Below are 20691 nucleotides of genomic sequence, written 5' to 3' on the forward strand. Positions count from 1 at the left end.
CTCTCTCTCTCTCTCTCTCTCTCTCTCTCTCTCTCTCTCTCTCTCTCATTTCAACAATATGGTCCTCTGGGAAAAATCTCTTTTGCTTAGAATAGGAAGATACATTTCTTACGTCTTCACTTACCTCCACAATATGCCTGGTCTAAAAGTATTATATTTGCTTTCTAAAAGTTCTATAACCTTTTGGTTAATAATTCTAAAATAAAATATAGTTATGGACATGAATATTCTTCTAAGATAATAGAAGTACAAAAGTGTTTTTTTTCTTAGAAAGAACAAATACCCCTTTTAAGACTGGAATAGATTTCGTCTCCAGTACTTCCAGGTACCGATGACCTCACCTGTCCTCAGCTCAAACTTAACACTTTGTCCCAATAAGCTATTCATCTATTCTAGTTACTTGTGCCTGTGTATTGATGTTGAAATGAATTTCTCAACCAGGAATTACCTCTGTATAATTATACCAAATTATATTATATAGAAATTATCTCTGTATAAAAATATAAAGAAAGTAAAGGGTACAGGGAATTGGATCTTGATAGTCAGACCTAGCAGAGATGTCTGAGGGCTGGTAAGATTTTACTGATTCTCTCTGTGCTCCAGTAAAATGGAAACTCAGACCCAGGTTTCCTCTTAAGTATCAGGTCATTACAAAGAGAGGCTTTTTCTGTTTCTGATTTCCTTGGACTTAGACTCAACCTCCTCTGCAGCATCAGGACATCCTGTTGATATCAGGAGTGGCAATTTGATCTCAATGTTTTTCACAGGGAACTCAACTGATCAACTTTTTATTGATGTTGTAGATGACCAAGGTTAGGTGTCATACTTCAGCATGACTGTAAAATATTTAGCTCATGGTAATATATTTTTAAATTTTATTTTATTTTTAATTTATGCGATAAAACAAACCATATCCATAACATAGTATAATAAAAAGAAGATGGTTGCAAATGAAACTGCCAATCTATTATAAACATGAAATTGTGAATCTATTATGTACAACTTGTTTTTAAATATATAATAAAATTATTATGTAAATTTCTTTTTCCCCCCTTTTTTCTACCCTTTCTCCCCACCCTATTTTTTTTTAAGCAATTGGGGTTAAGTAACTTGCTCAAGGTTACACGGCCAGTTCAGTTATTTCTGGGTATGGTGCTAAGTATCAGAGCCAAGATTCAATCCCACTTCATCCCGACTCTGGGGCTGGTACTTTTAATAGCTGTGCTACCTGGCCACCCCATCCCCACCCTATATTGACAGCATACTTCAAAGTGACTCACAAATTGTCAGGCATAGTTTGTGACAAAGCATTGATAGTATAGTCAAGATGGTAGCATTCGGTCACAAGCATCTGGTTATCAGACCTACATAATCAAGTTGCTTACATAATCAGGAGTCTGGGCTATGCATATTCATTACAAAATGAAAATGAAGATGTTCATGACAAGAGCAAATCTAAGACATATTACAAATGTACAAGGAGCTGGGCCCAAAATTGAACAGCAAGAAGAGAACATGGAGGATAGACTCTAGGAAACTCCACAGTTCTTTTAATGACACAGCCTTCTCCCTGAAATAATAGCCCATGTTTTTAACACCAAAGTTCTTCTAGTGATATTAGGGATGTTGTTTTAATTCAAGCCATGGGAAGCCTAGTCTCCAAAGAAGTAAGATTGAGGATTACCCAAAGAGAGGCATGTGGTGACAGGTTACAACATATTACAAACAAAGAATCATATTGAAGTGGTGTAAAGGTTGTCATCAAAGAATATGATGATGGAAGAAGAAGGAAGTCATATGGTTAGAATGAGGGCTAAGAGATGAACAGTCCATATACTGCATTGGTAGCATGACAACATAAAAAGAACATAAGATTGACCCTCAGCACATTGGTGGTACCCCTCACCCCATTGGAGAACTTACAGGAGAACTTGGACAACATTCATGTGAGACTGGAAGATATGGAGGGTCACATTCTGCATCCCTGGAAGGAGTAATTCCATCAATAAGAAGATAGATTCATTGCAGCTTGTGCAAGGCACAGTTCTTGAAAATGCTTTTACCAGTAGAAGCACAAACTTGGAGTGTGCTCCCCCACCAATTACTCCCAATACATGTAAAAGAATTTATTCTAAACAAACTTTATAGCTACAGAACCCACAAAGAGACAGAGAGAAACAAATCTCCCACTGAAGGCAGCCCGGCAGGCAGACAGGAGGAGCCTATCACACTGAGCTGAGAGCTGAGCACAGTCCCACATGAGCCATGGGGTTCTGGCCCCAGGGAGGCCCCAACCCATGTGGGCCAGAGCAGACTTCAGGAGAGTGAACCACCAGCAACTGTGTCAGTTTTCAGACTTCTCAACCTATAAATGCCAAAGACAAAGTAAAAGATCAGTGTGGAACTCTGTTGGAACAGGATGGGACAGAAGAGCACAGTAGGGACCCTGCCCCAGGGGGAGAAGCTGCAGAGGCACAGTAGCTGTACAGCCACTGCTGTGTGGCAGCCCCAGCAGCTCCAGCCAGGCCTGCAGATTGTAGGGGGACCAAGCGACCATTCAGAGGATAATTGCTTTTGCTTTAACCTGCTTGGATCTGGACCACGGTCTTGGGTGGTGGTCCTGGGGTGTGTGGCCAGTGAGCCAGAGCTTGTGGGGGCTGTAGAGAGGGCTCCCTCCTAACAGCTCTGGCAGCTGCAAAAACCCCAGAGATTTGGGACAAAGCTCTCTCTGTCCTGGAAGCAGAGTTCTATTGTGACAAAGAGTTCAAAAGTCAAATAATTGGCTGGCAATATGAGCAAGCAGAGGAAATACAAATAGACTACAGAATCCTTTTTTGGGGACAAAAAGGATCAAGGCGTAGAGCAGGAGGAAGACAGCAAAGTCAGAACTCCTGCATCAAAAGCCCCCAAGAAAACTATGAACTGCCTACAGGCCATGGACAAGCTCAAGAAGAATTTTGAAAATCAAGCAAGAGAAGTGGAGGAAAAATTGGGAAGAGAAATGAGAATGATGCAAGAAAATCATGAAAAGTGAGTCAACAGCCTGCTAAAGGAGACCCAAAAAATACTGAAGAAAATAACACCTTAAAAAATAGACTAACTCAAATGGCAAAAGAGGCCCAAAAAGTCAATGAGGAGAAGAATGCCTTAAAAAGCCAAACTTGCCAGATGGAAAAAGAATTTCAAAAGCTCACTGAAGAGAATAATTCCTTCAGAATTAGCATGGAGCAAATGGAAGCTAATGACTTTATAAGAAATCAAGATACTGTAAAACAGATCCAAACAAATGAAAAAATAGAAGGTAATGTGAAATATCTCATTGGAAAAATCACTGACCTGGAAAATAGATCCAGGAGAGATAATGTATAACTTATTGGACTATCTGAAAGCCTTGATCAAAAAAAAAGAGCCTAGACATCATCTTTCAAGAAATTATCGAGCAAAATTGCCCTGATATTCTAGAACCAGAGGGCAAAATAGAAATTGAAAGAATTCACCGATCACCTCTTCAAAAAGATTCCAAAAAGAAAACTAGGAATATTATAGCCAAATTCCATAGTTCCCAGGTCAAGGAGAAAATACTGCAAGGAGTCAGGAAGAAACAATTTGAGTATTGTGGAAACACAATCAGAATAACACAAAACCTAGCAGCTTCTACATTAAGGGATCAAAGGGCTTGGAATATGATATTCTAGAGGTCAAAGGAGATAGGACTAAAACCAAGAATCACCTACCCAGCAAAACTGAGTATAATGCTTCAGGGGAAAACATGGTCATTCAATGAAATAGAGGACTTTCAAGCATTCTTGATGATAAAAAACAGAGTTGAATAGAAAATTTGACATTCAGATACAAGAAGCAAGAGAAGCATGAGAAGGTAAACAGGGAAAAGAAATCATAAGGAACTTACCGTGTTTCCCCGATAATAAGACCTATCCCGAAAATAAGCCTTCCCCTTACTGTGTAAGATTCCTCTAAAATAAGCCCTCCCCCTAAAATAAGCCCTATTGAGATTGCTACTGTAGTGAAGGTGATCCCCTGCGCTACACGCTACATTACGGTACCCTCTGTATGCACCGTCCCCCCCCGCCCCCATGAAACGCACGCCGCGCTCCGAGCTGCATCCAATCAGAGCTGCAGCAGTGAGCGCATCATCCTGTTCTTCCCCAGTGATTTGCTTATTGAATAAAGGTACATTTTTTTGTTCACATTTACCTGTTTATTAAAATTGCTGTCAATTTTCATTAAAATAAGCCCTCCCCTGAAAATAAGCCCTCTTGTGTTTTTCTGTCCAAAAAAATATCAGGGAAACACGGTATCAAAGTTGAAGTATTACATTCCTACATGGAAAAATGATAATTGTAGGGAGTAGAAGCACGACCTTCCCGCGGCTCCGGCTTCCACCCTCCCCAATCCATGTAAAAAGGGGACTCTAAACAAACTTTGGAGCTGCAGAACCCACAAAATGACACAGAGAAGCTAACCTCCAGCTGAGGACAGCCCGGCAGGCCGGTAGGAATTGGCCAGCACAGCGCTCTGGGAGCCGAGCCCAGCCCCACACCGAGGCTTTAGCCCCAGGGCGGGCCTGACCAGCCGCCAGCCAGAGGGACTCCAGATCAGCAGCAGCTGTGGCCCTTTCCAGATTTATCAATACATAGATGCGAAGGACAAGGTGAGAGGCCAGTGCAGTCTGGACTTTGGGACCCAGGAAGTGGAAGTGTGTGGCTTTTACCCCCGGAGCAAGAAACCGCTGAGACGCCAGCACAGCCTGCCAGCGCCACGTGGCGGCTTCAGCTCCTGGCCTGCAGAGTGTAGGGGGACCAAGCACCAGTCTGAGGGGTAATCGCTCTTGCTTTAACCTGCTTGGATCTGGATTGCAGTCTAGGGTGGAGGTCCTGGGGTGTGTGTACAGCTTGCCAGAGCGTGTGGAGACCTCAGAGAGGGCACCCATCTAATACCTCCAGCAGCTGAGAAAACCCCAGCATTTGGGACGAAAACTCCCCTGTCTGGTGGCAGAGTCCTACTGTGGCAAAAAGCCCAAAAGTCAAATCATTGAGTGGCAAAATGAGCAGGCAAAGGAAACAAAGCAGACAGAAGATTCCAACATTACACTCCTATTTTGGGGATAAGAAGGAGCAAGGCATGGAACAGGAGGAAAACAGTGAAGTCAGAACTCCTGCACCAAAAGCTTCAAAGGAAAATACAAGCTGGTTACAGGCCATAGAGGACCTTAAGAAGCAGATAAGAGAAATGGAGGAAAAATTGGGAAGAGAAATGAGAACAATGCAAGAAAATTATGAAATGAGAGTCAACAGCCTGACTGAAGAAAATAACACCTTAAAAAACAGACTGACTCAAATGGCAAAGGAGGCTCAAAAAGGCAATGAGGAGAAGAATGCCTTAAAAAGTCGAATTTGCCAGATGGAAAAAGAATCTCAAAAGCTCACTGAGGAGAATCATTGCTTCAGAATTAGATTGGAGCAAATGGAAGCTAATGACTTTATGAGAAATCAAGATACTGTTAAACAGATCCAAACAAATGAAAGAATAGAAGGCAATGTGAAATATCTCATGGGAAAAACCACTGACCTGGAAAATAGATCCAGGAGAGATAATTTAAAAATTATTGGACTGCCTGAGAGCCATGACCAAAGTAAGAGCCTGGAAAGCATCCTCCAGGAAGTTCTCAAAGAAAACTGCCCTGATGTTTTAGAACCAGAGGGCAAAATAGAGGTTGAAAGAATCCACCGATCACCTCCTGAAAAAGATCCCAAAAAGAAAACTCCTAGGAATATTATAGCCAGGTTCCGGAATTCCCAGATTAAGGAGAGAATATTACAAGCAGCCAGGAAGAAACAATTTGAATATTGTGGAAACACAATCAGGATAACCCAGGATCTGGCAGCTTCTACACTGAGGGATCGAAGGGCCTGGAATGTGATATTCCAGAGGTCAAGGGAGCTGGGATTAAAACCAAGAGTCACCTACCCAGCAAAACTGAGTATCATGTTTCAGGGGAAAATATGGTCATTCAGTGGAATACAGGACTTTCAAGCATTCTTGCTGAAAAAACCAGAGTTGAATAGAAAAGTTGACATTCAGATACAAGAAACAAGAGAAGCATGAAAAGGTAAACAGGGAAAAGAAATCATAAGGAACTTATCAAAGTTGAACTATTTTTTTTTAAGCAATCGGGGTTGAGTGGCTTGTTCGGGGTTGCATGGCCGGTTGTTGTTTCTGGGTGTGGTGCTGGGTGTCTGGGCCCAGATTTGATCCGGGTCATCCTGGCACTGGAGCCGGTGCTCTTGCTCACTGAGCCACCTGGCCAAAGTTGAACTATTAACATTCCTACATGGAAAAACAATAATTGTAACCTATGAAACTTTTCTCAGTAGTTGAAGGGATTAGAAATATATATATGTCTTTATATGAGGGTATGCGGGCATATGAATACATATGTAAATGTGTGTATATACGTTTACAGGTATACATAGATAGAGGGCACGGGACCAATTTAACAGGAAGGGATGATACTTAAAAGGTGAAATTAAGAGGTGAGAGGAATATAATGAGAGGAGATGGGGAGAGACAGAGTAGGGCAAACTATCTCATACAGAAGAGGTAAGGGAAAATGGTTACAATGGAGGGGAAGAATAGGAAGGCAAAAGGGAATAGGTCAACCTTATTCCTATTGAATCTGGCTTGAGAAGGGAAGGAAATACATACTAAATAGGGGATTTCACCCTCCAGGAGGATGGGGGGGGAAGGGGATGTGAGGAGGGATGATGGAAGGGAGGGCAGGCTGGGGGGGAGGGAAGTTGGAAGCACCCACTTTTGAAAAGGGACAAGATCAAAGTAGAGAACAGAACAAGTGTGAGGTGGGATAGGAGGGAGGGAAATATAGTCAGTCTTTTACAATACATCTACTATGTTATTGTTTTGCATTAGCCACACATGTACAACCTATAATGAACTGCTTGTCCCCCCAGTGGGGGTGCGTGGCAGGGGGGGAAAGGGAATGAATCTGGAATTGAAAGTTTAAATCAAATATTCAAATATATATATATGTGAGTGTATATATATATATACTATTATTAATACCATCTTACATGTAATTAAGAAAAAAGATATACAGGCACTGAGGCATAGAGATCCACTGGAAAAGTTGAAACGTGTATGGGAGAAAATATGGGAGAGAGCAGATTGGAGGTGGGGATATCCTGTGGGACTGCTGTTTTGGGGGGATGGGTAGGGGGAAAACGGGGAGAAAATTTGTAACTCAAAATCTGGAGGAAACGAATGATGTAAATCAGCAGTTAATAAAGCATTTAAATTAATTTAAAAAATGATAATTGTAACTTATAAAACTTTTCTCAGTATGAGGATAGGTGAAGGGAATATAAATGTGTGTGTGTATATATATATATACACATATATACATACATATGTATATATACATGTATGTATCTATGTAGGCAGGTTTATGTGCGTATGAATACATATGTCAGTGTGTGTATATATGTGTACAGGTATACATAGACAGGATCAATTGAATAGGAAGGGATGATATTTAAAGGTGAAATTGAGAGGTGAGAGAGGAATATAATGAGAGGAGATGGGGAGAGACAGAATGGGGTTAATTATCTTATATAAAAGAGGCAAGGGAAAACTGTTACAATGGAGGGTAAGTACAGGAAGGCAAAAGGAAATGGGTCAATCTTACTCTCTTTGAATTTGGTTAAGGGAGGGAATGACATACACACTAAATTGAGTATCTCGCCCTACAGAAGAGTAGGGGGGAATGGGATGAGAGGGGGGAATGATGGAAGGGAGGGCAGGGTGTGGGGGAGCAAAGTTGAAAGCACCCATTTTTGAAAAGGGACAGGATCAAAGCAGAGAATAGAACAAGTGGGGAGTGGGATGAGATGGAGGGAAATATAGTCAGTCTTTCACAATATATCCACCATGGAAATATTTTGCATAGCTACACATGTACAACCTATAGTGAATTGCTTATCTTCCCAGTAAGGGCGGGTGACAAGGGAGGAAGGGAAAGAATCTGGAATTCAAAGTTGTAAAATCAATTGTTTAAAAATATATATTATTTTTTTACATGCAACTGGGAAATAAGATATACAGGCACTGGGGTATAGATATCCATCTTGCCCTACTGGAAAGTTGGAAGGGGATGGGGGAGGATATAGGAGAGAGCAGATGGGGGGAGGGGGTATACAGTGGGATTGCTGTTTGGGTGTGATGGGTAGGGGAAAGACAGGGAGAAAATTTGTAACTCAAAATCTTGTGGAAATGAATGATGTAAACTAAAAATAAACAAATTTTAATTTTTTTTAAAGTGGGCCATGCTAATCCCACTTTGCCTTTTGATCATGAAAGAATGGCCCCCTGCTACAGTGGAAACTTAGCCTTAGTCCAGGGAAAACAGAACCAGGAACACCCACACTGATAATGATCCAAAATTGGAGTGGAACTACACTATGAGCCTCCAGCTTTCTGGAGCCCAGAGAAAACCAACTGCAACTTCTCCAGAAAGTGACCTCTTGTCCCAGCCCTCACTACCAATAGCTGCATGTTCTGTCTACCCACATCCAACTCCCTGCACCCTTATCCCTCAGACCTCTGATCTATAAACAACGTTCCCGCCATCTTGATATGGTAAGATTATTTGGGGTAGTTTGAATGTGACTTTGAGTGGGACATTCCTTATTGCATTTCTCAGGGAACTTAAGTGATTTCCATTGTGTTTTGTGAGAATCAAAGTAGGGGCTGTTAATTAAGTAATAGGATGAAGTAAATTGAGCAGACTGATGAAGAGCATACCTATTGACTGAAGTAAATCAAAGCAATGTGACCAAAAAAAAAAAAACTCCACATATGAATAAATAAAAAAGCATCAGTACTTAACTATATGCCACGCATTGTGCTGAGTTCTAAAGATACAAATTTGAGAAGACACTCTCTGCCCTAAGGAACTTACAATCTTAAAAAGAAAGACAACATATAGGGAGGACTGATGGCTAAGGAGGCTTATTCAGTCTGATAAGTCTGATAAGATGGAGCCATAGGACTAAAGATTAGTGTGACTTTTTCAGAAATGTTAATGTTGATTTGATTACTATCCCCAAAGTTAAAGGTAGTGTGGTGGGTTTGGGTTGGGCTAGTTATGGAGAATTCTCTCCTCTCAGAGATCAACATCACATGAATTCTGGGGAAGATGGAAGTTTTATTTAGGCAAAAGAGACCCTGCATTCTGTTCTATTTGGAATAGGTGCCTAATCAATGTTGGTTGAATGGAATCATTTACATTCCTCACTTCATTTCATTTCAAGTAAGCCCCAAATTACTCAGAGGTTTCCCAAAGGAAGACCTAATATATGGAATCCTTAAGCATGTCACTCACAGATATGTGAAAGCAGCAAAAGACCAAGAAAATTGTTTTAGTGAGGTATTATGAGTATAGTGAGAAACCAAACCTAACAGATGAGAGAAAAGTAACATTTCTGCATTTTGCTGTCCTGTAGCTATATAAATGTAGATGCACTGGGAAATTTAGAAGTCTCATTAGGGTTGGTTCACGTGTGGTATTTCTGCACAAAATTCAACTCTTATCTTAAAAATTTCTCTGTCTACAATTCTACTGAAACAAAAGATCAGGAAGAGCTTATCCAAACAGACAAGGAAGACCCTGTCCTTTGAAAGTTATGCATGATTATGCCTATAAGGAGTACCATATTTTTTTTAATCCATTCACTTTTTTCAAAATTCCCCAAATAACAACCACAAATTTAATGCTTTCCAAGAAGCTTAGATGTAGTTTCCAAAACTGATGAAAGAAGAAAGATTACAGCTGTCTGCTTAGTCCAGAAATTTGACAAACTAAAGAGGTAGAGCTTTATGCAGAGTTTTCTTTCAAAGTGACAGTTCCTTGTCATCCTTTGAAATGTCAGGTGGTAAATGTTGAGAAAATGGTCACAGATTCACTTGAAATAACAAGAAACAAAAAGGAGACAAAAATCTGAATGCAGTCATTGTTTAGAAGCTAACCTGTTTGTCCACAAAGAATCCAAATTCATATATCTATGTTCATCTGAAAAACAATCTGAGGAAACAGGTATTTGCATAATCAGGAAACAATTATGAATGGGCCATAGTTACTTGAATAAATGCAGCAGCCTACAGTAACTAGCAAGATAATTAGCAAAAAAAAAAAAAAATTGGCAGTTTACTTTGCCTCAATTTATAACAGAAGTGGCATTGTTCTTAGTGTGAATGCATTATAGTGGCCAAGTGTAATATCACAAACAAAAAATCTGGAGGAGGAAGCATACAATATTTACCCTGACATTATTTACTTCTAGCATTCCCTCTCTACCCATCAGCAGCACTCTAGGCTGTGGTGGAGCAGTAATGTAAAAAGCAGAGGACTTGAACTCAAAGGACATTAGACAATATGGGTTGTGATAAACAACCAATAACAACTATAATAATAATGATAATAAAATAATAGCTAGCATTTACAAAGAATTTTGCAAATATCTCATTTCATCTCCCTTCCCACCCAGAACAACCACCTGAGATAGGTGCTATCCCCATTTTTCAGATAGGGAAATTAAAGCAAACAGAGGTTAAGTGACTTGAACAGATAGTAAGTTTCAAGGCAGGATTTGAATTCAGGCCTTCCTGACTCCAAGGTCATCGTTATCTCTGTTGTCCTGACCTACCTACTTGCTTCCTCACTATGTGATCGTGGGTCACTTCTCTGAGCTTCAGTTTCCTTAACAGTGAAATGGGGACAAAAGTACTTGCATAGCATTGTTCCAATAATTATGTTTTGTAAACCTGAAAACATTACATAATAGGTCATTATCATTAGAGGAAAAAATCAACATACATTTTGCAAAATGAAAATTCAAGTTTCCTTTGAGAAAATCCCTTTTGCAAAACTCAACACATCAAATAAATTCATTTTTTTTATCATTTTGAAGTATTTATCATCATAGAATGTTAGAGCTAGATGGAACTAGACCTTACCCAATTCTCTCATTTTACAAATGAGAAAACTGAGGCCCAGGAAGGTTGGGTGATTTCCTCAAGACCACACAGGGAGTTAGCAACATTCGCGTTGCTTTAAAATTAAACAGGAGTATGAAAAATAGGGATTATCATCTTTTTAAATGAATGAAAAATAAAGCTTGTCTTACAAATTTTGATGTGCAATTTAATGGATGATCTTTAGAGTTGATCTAACTGTGTACACATCTTGGAGAGATTCTGTGGATCAACAGTAAGGTAAGCTAGTCAGCAAACATTCATTTATTAAGTTCCAACTTTTGTTCCAACCATTGTAATAAGTGCTGAGAATACAATAAGAGGCAAAAGACAGTCCCTGTCCTCAAGGAACTTATAATCAAAGAGGCAGAGACATGCCAACAACTATGAGCAAGCATTTATAGAAAGGATAAATTGGAAATAATAAATAGAGGGAAGGTATTAGAGTTAAGGTGGGAATAGGACAAGCTTCCTGTAAAAATGTGAGATTTTAGCTGAGACTTCAGGGAAGCCCGGACATGGAGATATGGAGGGAAAGTATTCCACTCATGGAAGATAGCCAATGAAAAAAACCCAAAGTTGAGAGATTTGGTGTCTTGTTCAAGAAAAAGCAGAGGCCAGTGTTAGTGGATTAAAGAGTGCAGTGAGATGATTTGGTCAGCATGGGAAGATGATAAGATGTAAGAAGATTGAAAAGTATGGGGCAGTTATGAAGGGCTTTGAATGCCAAACACAGTGAGCTAAGAGCAGAATTAATTAGGAGGACTAGAATAGATCTTTTAGAAACTAAACAGTATTTTCAATGCTTCCCAAGCTTTTCCTTCATATAAATGCCCATCCTTTGAATAATAATAATAAAATGATGAAGAAGAAGAAGAGTTCCAAGCTATGAAATAGCACAGTCTCCAAATATCAAAATTGTAGGTCACCCAAAGGGCAATGCAATACATGTTGCATATGGGTAAACTGTAATCTATATATTTAGCAATGAAGAATTGCTTGGGAAAAATGACACAAAGGAAATTAGTAGAGATCAATGATCAGAGGAGATGGACTGGTCATATAGCAAGAATAAGAAACAACCAATGGACATCCTATACATTCCGGTGGTAGACCCAGAGTGTCAAAAGATCTAGAGAAGTGCCTCCAGAATATTCATGGATCTCCCATGGAGGATTTAATGAGAAAGCATGGAGAAGAGTTCCCCCAAAGATGAGGAGTTCTGAGAGGTTTGCAATCTGCACCACTGAAGGGGACACACATATCAATCCATCAAAGTAATGAAGTATATGAAAATTATAAAAGAAGTGATGACACTTCACAGATGATCTTCAAAAATATTTTAATGGAATCACATTTTCCATTTATTATTAGAAACATTTATACACACACACACATACACACACATATATACATGAAATCGGAACTGTGATGACTGAACAGTTAATCTTCAGCTTATTCACTATCTATTTGTGGAGTGACTTTCCTTCCCAAACGTAACATCACAAATGAGCTGAGGACAAATAATTCAAAGGAACTGATTAATTATTAATCTACCAAGATCATGCTTCTAAAACAGGAAATCCAAACACTGTACAGAAATAAAAAAGAGGGAAGATTTTAAACTTAGATATTAATGTGGAATTGTTTTTAAATTAATATAGAATAATAATACCAAAATGCATCATGAAGTTTTAAAGAATTAATACCTTGTTCTAAAATATAGTTATTTTAAAAGAAAAGGAATAATCATTTTTTTCTATAAAATACTTTGCCATATCAACCTGAGATGACACAAATTCAGTCTCTAGTATTTAATGTTCAACATTATCTATCACAACATCAACTCCACCAGGGGAAAAAATATTCCCAGCCAATTCAAAGTTCCATCTGACCACTAAGTTTCAGAATTGAGATACAGAAATATATTTAACATGTATTTCTTTCAATGAGAATCACAAAACATAATGCTTAATGTGATAGTCCACAACCAACAAGTAAATTTGGCAAATGATTTTTTGGCAATGTATTTGACCATAATTTGTGAGGAGTAGAATTGTCATTTTTAGTCAAGTTTATTTGCAAGGCTCAACTTTGGGTCAAGATATGAAGTCAAGGATTTGACCTCATGAATTGAATAATATCCTACAGAAATTTCTATTCATCTTACTCTGATTTTAAGAAAATAATAAAATAATTCTATAACCTGATTCATTCTATTTGTCTGCCAACCACAAAGATTAGCCACAATTAAATCTAAAAGCATATTATTGGCGAATAAGAAGATTCCTTGATCTTGCATGCTTGAAAAGAGTCTTTCAGAGTAGACAGCATAATATAAGTGTCTGCTGATAAAATATCAGGGACAAAGGTTTTTGTCCTCTTTACCTTGGCATTATTTTTGTTCTGCTAACACCAAAACTCTCACTAAGATGAACTTGGGGATCAGTATTGCATCACTCTATACAAATGACTCCTTCAATTATCCTACTATATGAAGCTTCTTGCATTTAGTAACTGTTTAATAAATGTTTAAAGTTAAATCCTACTTCCTGTCTCCTTAGATTACTTTATGGTTTTAAATCACTAGCTTATAGCTATCCTGGGTTTGCTCTATTCCAAAATTATTCTCCCTCTACTGACAGATAAGGGTGAGACCTCAAAGTGTTAGGCTCAGGTGGAAGCCAGTGAGTTGCTAGTCTTTGTGGTAGTTTTCATCCTTGCAAACTGAGGAGCCCAGGATGCAAAAGCTAACCATGAAGGGATAGGGTCCCATTGTTGCTTAAAGGGCAGCATCTTCCTGCTATTCAAATAATATAGATGGGTCACACCACATCTACAGTTACCCCAGGTGCACCTGCTGCAATGCACCAGTCCTCCAGGTGCCATAAGATGATTGATTTCATATAGAATTAAAGTGGGTGCACTGCAACCATGTCAGCACCATGATCAGCACTCAAACCAGCATAGTAGTTGTTGACAAGCTCAGAAACGGCATATGTCAGGAAAGGGCACTCAAATCAAGGAAGGAGATGTAAGCAATCAATCCTGCCTTCGGTTTTTTGTGTTTCACTTACTTTAACCTCAATTTCATTGGCCAACGTTGCTGCGGCTAAGGGAGAAGCATCTCTTGCTCTCCTTACCCACCATTACTTCCATTTAAATTTCTCTTTTTTTCTGTTACTATTACCAGACCACACTTTGGTCTACAAGGGACCATCTCAAAATTTTCTGAAGTAGGTTTTTCAAGAGGCTATTACAAGAATATAGAGACAAAGATATTAAATTAAGCAAATTTTCAAAGAATTATAGTTAAGCAAAACAAACCAATATATTAGCCATGTCCTAAAATGTTTGTCTCATTTTGCACTTATTGTCCATCACCTACCTGTCCAAAAGGAAATATGCTTCTCTGTCAACTCTCTAAAGTTGAGATCCCATATACTATTTCAACCCATAAGGGGGGAAAAGGTCAGGTCATTTTTTTCACAGCATAACTCATTCCCCCACAAGCAGAACTGAACTCTGACCCAATTAAAGCCAGCCTAGACAAATCTGTCAGCACATGTGGCTGGGGATGACTCCAAGAAGCACTCTTTCCAAGTAATGAAATGGTGTGGGTTCTGTGTGCTTCCTTTTCCCCAGCAACACAACCTTGGTTTTCCCTCTCTAAGATTCCCTCAAAATGCAAAAACCCTGAAAGGTTTCACATCTGAGCTTCTGCCCAACCTTAATTGTCCTGTAATACCTTATGAAGAAGCTATGTATGAAGAGGGATACATAATAGAAAAAGAAGGGAGAGAAAAGGTTGGGAATGAGGAAAGGACACATGATGAGGAAGAAAAAAGCCAGGGACAAACTTACTTCTACTTTGAAATTTTTTTCCAGAATGAACTATGCTATTTAAAATCTTTTCCTGGGTCACCCTTAATAAACATGCCACAAACTACAGACTGTTGCTTTACATTGGTTCTCTAACCCAATGTGAGATCCACATTTTCACTGATGGCTAGAATAATTTACTCATAATTTGGAAGCCTCCCAGATCAATATGTTCTATTCTAGTTTCTCCTGATTTCAAGTCCCATGTCACCAACTGCCTATTAGACATCTGTATCTCATAAATATCTCAAACTAAATATGTCCATAACAGAACTCATAATCTTTTCCTCCAAATTTATCCATCTTCTGAAATTCCCTATTTCTAGTGAAGGAACCCTAATTTTCCCATTCAGTTTTCTGATCCTAAAATCATCCTTAACTTTCCATTTTCTTTATTCCAAAGCAATTGTCAAGTCTTGTCAAGTCTATCTCTACAACATGTCTCCCATCCATCCCATCTTCTCTATTCACATAGTCACTAAAGTCAGGCTTTCAGAAACTCCCACTTAGACTGTTACAATAGGTTTCTAATTTTCTACCTTAAATCTCTCCCCACTCCAATCCATTGTCTATACAGCTGTCAAAGTAATATTCCTAAAGGTTATATCTTACCATGTCATTCACTCACTCAATAAACTCCAGTAGAGACCTATTGCATACAAGTTCTAAGATTAAACAGAAACATTTTGGTTTGGCATTTACAGCCCTTCATCACTTAGGCCAGATTTGGAGAACCTGTGACCTCGAGACTACATGTGACCCTCTAAGTCCTCAACTGTGACCCTTTGACAGAGTCCAAGTTTTGCAGAAGAAATCCCCTTTAAATCCAAACTTCACAGAACAAATCCCCTTAAAAAAAGAATTTATTCTGTAAAACTTGGACTCTGTCAAAGAGTCACAGTTGAGGACCTAAAGGGCCACATGTGGCCTCAAGGCCACAGATTCTCCACACCTGACCTAGGTCAAACCTACCTTAGCACTCTTATTATTCATTGCACCACTCTACACACTCTATCAACCAGGCAAACTGTCCTTCCTGATACTCCTCACTCAAAATGGTTCATCTCTCATTTTCATACCTTTACTCTGGCTATCTCTTATGCTTGAAATTCACTCCCTTCTCATCCCCACATTTTAAAATTCCTTATCTCCTTTCAGCTCAAGCACCACCTCCTATAGGAAGGAATGGAAAGATCAAAGATTATAGGTCAGTAGAACTATTAGAGATAGATTACAATATCAATAATGACTGGAATCATAGGAGAGAGGAATAAACATATAACCAAAAATGGGTGGAAGCAACAGACATAAATAAGTCAAATAAGATAGAAAAAAAGTTGTAATAGAAGGAAGCTTTAAAAAGATAAAGGAAATTTGTACAAATATGATTAAAGAATAACTGAAAATAAGAGCCCAAAATATAAATAGCAAAAGAACACAGATGCCTCCAACACCTTCATCAAGTGGTGTAGTAGGAAAATTGGACTTGGAGCTACTCCTGACTTAGATGTATGGTGTTGGGAAAATCATTGGACTCTCTGGAGATACTCAGTAATGTATAAAGTGAGGGGGTTTGAATACATGATCTCTAAAATCCCTTCAGTACTAAGATTTTGTGAAGATATGAGAATGAGTAAATAAAAATAGAGAAATATATTACATGTGAAGAGATCAGCTTTGGTGATCTTCCTTCTATTCTATGAAATAATACTATTAATAATATCAATTCACACTTATTAAGTTAACTTTGAGCAGGGCGAGGTAAATGGGGTTAAGTGACTTTCCCAGGGTCACACTGCTGCTTAAAGTTATTAAGTAAGTATTTTAAGGTTTATAAAACACTTTCCTTATAACAATCTTGAGGTAGGAAGACAGTGTGTTATTTAAAAGGAGTAGTGGACTAGTAGAATCATCCATATTTGTGTGCAGGAAAAGACAAAGGTGATACTCATAAAGAACAAAAATATAATGATAATACAACAGTAATAGTCAAAGTTCTCTCAAAAAGGTGAAATATTTAACATTAGTACATGGGGGCTGAGTAAATTCTTATGTAGAAAGAGTCAGGAAAACTTGGTTCTCATCATTTAATCAATGAACAAACTTTTATGAAGTGCCTGCTATGTGCCAGGCACTGTACTAAGCCCTAAGAATACAAACACAAACAAAAAATAAAGATGCCTCTACCTTCAAGGAGCTTACATTCTAATGGGGTCAGAGAACACATAAAAGAGGCTGAAAAGTAAGAAGCGGAAGTGGGGGGAGGGGCAAAATGGACTCACACTGGGCCATGAGAAAGTCCAAAGAGGCAGAAGTAGGGGTCAGAAAGGAATGAAGATGTGGATGACTTGAACACTTTCCTTAAAATGGAGGTTCTGGGAAGAACCAACCAATCAGAGGATGTGATCACATAGATGCAGTAAACTTAATGAAATGGAATATGTGTGCCATGTTTGTGACTGCTCCTTGTGGGCTACACTGCTGCTTGGTGGGTCTATGGCTATGCTTGGACTACATTAGTAAAGCATGAGATAGGATTCTGGGGAGGAGCAGAGGGAAGAAGTAGGAGAAATGTAGGAGTTCTAAGGAGAGAGGGAAAGTTTGAAAAGACTCTGGGAACTGGGAGGAAGAATCAGTTGGGGGAGGGTGAAAATATAGTCTTACTGTGGTGAGGGCCCAGTTGATACTGAATAACAAGTTTGTAATGGACCCAGTCAAATCAGTTAAATAATTTTCTCTAGCTTTGTTCAGTAGCATGTGGGAAGATTGGAAAGGCAGATGGTGGGAATGATACAGAGTTGAGGTTGGCAATGCACAAGTGGTAACAGAACAAAGGCTCAAGAGTTTCTAAAGTGTAGATTTGAATTGGTTATCTATAGGACTAAGACTAGGAAGAGAGGGAAGTGAGAGTGGTGGCCTAAAAAGTGCTGAGAGGTAGAGGAATGAAGAATACATTTAATAAGGATAAAGCACAGGGATAGATGGGATGATAAGAGATCATCTTTAAATAAAGGAATTTCAGAATTTTTGCTCATGGAAATAGAACACTTATAGGTGATGGTGAGATCAAGAGTGTGACCATCACTAAGTATAGCTAAGGTGGAGTTGAAGAATGAGTGATTCGAGTTGAGGAGACTGAGGAACTGGGAGGTTAGAGTGTTTGGGGGAACATTAACACAAACACTGAAGTCCCCAAGTACAGAGGCAAGATTTGGGGAGGAGAATAAGGCTGGGAGTCAGATATTAAACCTCTTAAGAAAAGAAGGAGCATGACCTGGGGGTCAGCAGACAACACTGACCAAGATCTAGCTTTGGTAATAAATATGAATAAATTAAATCTTAAAGGAGGAAAGGCTGCTAGAAGGTGGTGACAATGAGACTCATCAGACTATGAGCTTCTTGGAGAATAGGAACCACCTTTTGCCCTTTGTGGTATCCTTAACACTTAGCGTGATGCCTGGGCACAAAGTAAGTGGCTAAAAAATACTTATTGACTGACTGATAAAGAAAAAGCATAGCTATGAAGATCAGGAAATATTTCACTTCTCCTTCAGGGACCATTGTGTTTGAGGGTATAGAGGATATAAAAGGGTATAAAAGAAGGCAGTTCTGGAAAGGAAGGTTAAGGGGTAATAAAACAGGTCTCTGTGAGTACTGGAAGATGGAATAATTTATCAGGGAAGGAGGTCTAAAATGAAGTGGAGATATTTTTTTAAAGGATTCCTAAGTGGAATTCATTATATCTGCTTTAAATGGACAGTTTCTCGATGTAACAACTGTCCACTATAAGAACAAAAGTAGTTACAGTGAAAATGGACAGTATGTATAACAATTTTATCAATCAGAATTAAAACCCAGAAACAAAGTATTATTTGTCCACTAAAGAAAGATGTAGTTAATGGAGCAGATACTTCAAATTATTCACAAGAACATGAGGTTTGAAGACGGAAAAGAACTCTAAGATAATTTAGCCCAATTCCCTCATTTTACAGGGGAAGACTTGTCCAGAAACTTGAGGTATCTGCCCAAGATCACACAGGCAATAAGTAGAAAAGCCAGGATTTGAATCTGTATCTACTAACTTCAAACCCAACATACTTCCCACTGCATGATGTTGTCTTCCTCTGTGGTGCTGAACTGCTCTATATAATTTACTTTTCTCATTATGTTTTGGTTTGATTGATTTTTAAAACATATAGTAAACACATATTGTCTAGCCAGGCCTGGCCTCCAGGCAGCAACAAGTGAACAACCACCCTATTCATCATCTTCAGTTGTCAAGCCTTCTCTCCCATAATACAGCTAGAATTTGTTGCATCACCCATAGTCACACCTATACATAGTGTAATCATGCTGTCAAGACAATCACTTGCTGTGTCTACAAAAGATCTACCAGGAAGAGATTCTGAGCAATCCCAGATGGCAGCCAGGAAAAGATTGTCCAAGATTAAGTACATTTTACGACTGCTGGTCAATTCGAATATCATGCACCAATTGTCACATAAGGACAATAAATAGAAAGTTTGGTAATTCAAGAACTAGTTTAACTAACTCTACTTGACTTTTAGCTTAAGGGTAATAGAATCCTAGGAGAAGAAAGTTACCTGTTCTTGTCTGAAAATCTGCCCAGAAAGTTGTACTATAAACACAAACCCCTGACACAACCTGAACCAAAGTCCCAGGAAACAATTCCATTTTTAAGCTGTTTTTTTTTTTTAGGAAAGTTTTCATTTTAATGTCACATTGAATTTTAGTACATTTCAATCCAAGAGAAAAATGAGACATGGTCAAAAGTATGGGGTTTTATACATATATGTGTGTATATATATGTGTGTACACACACATATATATGAGTGTATGTATATATAATCTGTTATAATACATTTATGGTTATGTGATAAAATATAACTTGAGGGCAGACAGAATCCAGGTTTAATTGGGTAGCTTTCACAGAAAAGAAGACATTAAATAAATTTTCGTTTAATTAAATAAAATTTTTGTTTATTATACAATTTATTAAATTAAATTATTTACTAAATTTATTAATATAGGTTCATTTATTAAATTCCCAATTAAACAATTTTTGTTTAATTAAATAAATTTTTGTTTAATATCAAAATCTCAAAATAACATTAGATCTTGACCTTGTTGAAAAAGTTTAGTTAAACACTAAGCCAGCTAAATAAATATCTTGAAAGGTTTAAACATAATTAATATAAAGAATACTTTCCCTCTAAACTCTATCTTTCCTACATGGAAGAGGAAAGGGGGAAAGGTAGACAATTTCTTCAGCAGCATATATGGTTAACTCCATCAACCACCTTAAACTAGAAATGGCCATTAAGGGCCCCATTAAAAAAATCTGGCAAATTTCAAAAAAGTTTTCCATTTCATAAAAGATATCAATTAAAGGGTTATGTCAGGCAAATATAGTTTTCATACACTTTAATTTTTTCTTATTGTTTGGGACACAGAGTCAGCAAGAAATTATTAGCAATAATAGATTGCTCAGATTCTGCCTGAACAAGAATGCCACCTACAACATCCCAGACAAGTAGCCACCCATCCTTCCCCTGAAGTCTTACTTCTATTGAAGGGGAGCACACTACATGTTGAGACAACTTATTCTACTCTTGAGCAACTCTAATTTCTAGTTAAGTTACCTTTTTCTAATAAATCTACCTCTTTGCAAAGTAGGACCTCAGGATCAATGACTTGGAACTAAGAAGGACTCCAGAGGCC

General features: G+C 38.4%; 2 protein-coding genes across 4 annotated transcripts in view; one reads left to right on the forward strand and one right to left on the reverse strand.

Annotated features, from left to right (window-relative positions):
* The window catches only part of ADAM23 (ADAM metallopeptidase domain 23), a 253104-nt gene that overhangs the window by 216966 nt on the left and 15447 nt on the right, over positions 1-20691 (reverse strand). The window lies entirely within an intron of this gene.
* NDUFS1 (NADH:ubiquinone oxidoreductase core subunit S1) overlaps positions 16975-20691 on the forward strand; it is a 386086-nt gene continuing 382369 nt past the window's right edge. The window contains exon 1 of the mRNA XM_069075298.1: positions 16975-16985. The gene's annotated coding sequence lies outside the window, so the exon portion shown is untranslated. The remainder of the gene's footprint in view (positions 16986-20691) is intronic.

This window comes from Petaurus breviceps, unplaced genomic scaffold (assembly GCF_028583685.1).
Source record: "Petaurus breviceps papuanus isolate PSGF00001 unplaced genomic scaffold, PetGlider_PUasm1.0 90903, whole genome shotgun sequence".
Classification (NCBI taxonomy): Eukaryota; Metazoa; Chordata; class Mammalia; order Diprotodontia; family Petauridae; genus Petaurus; species Petaurus breviceps.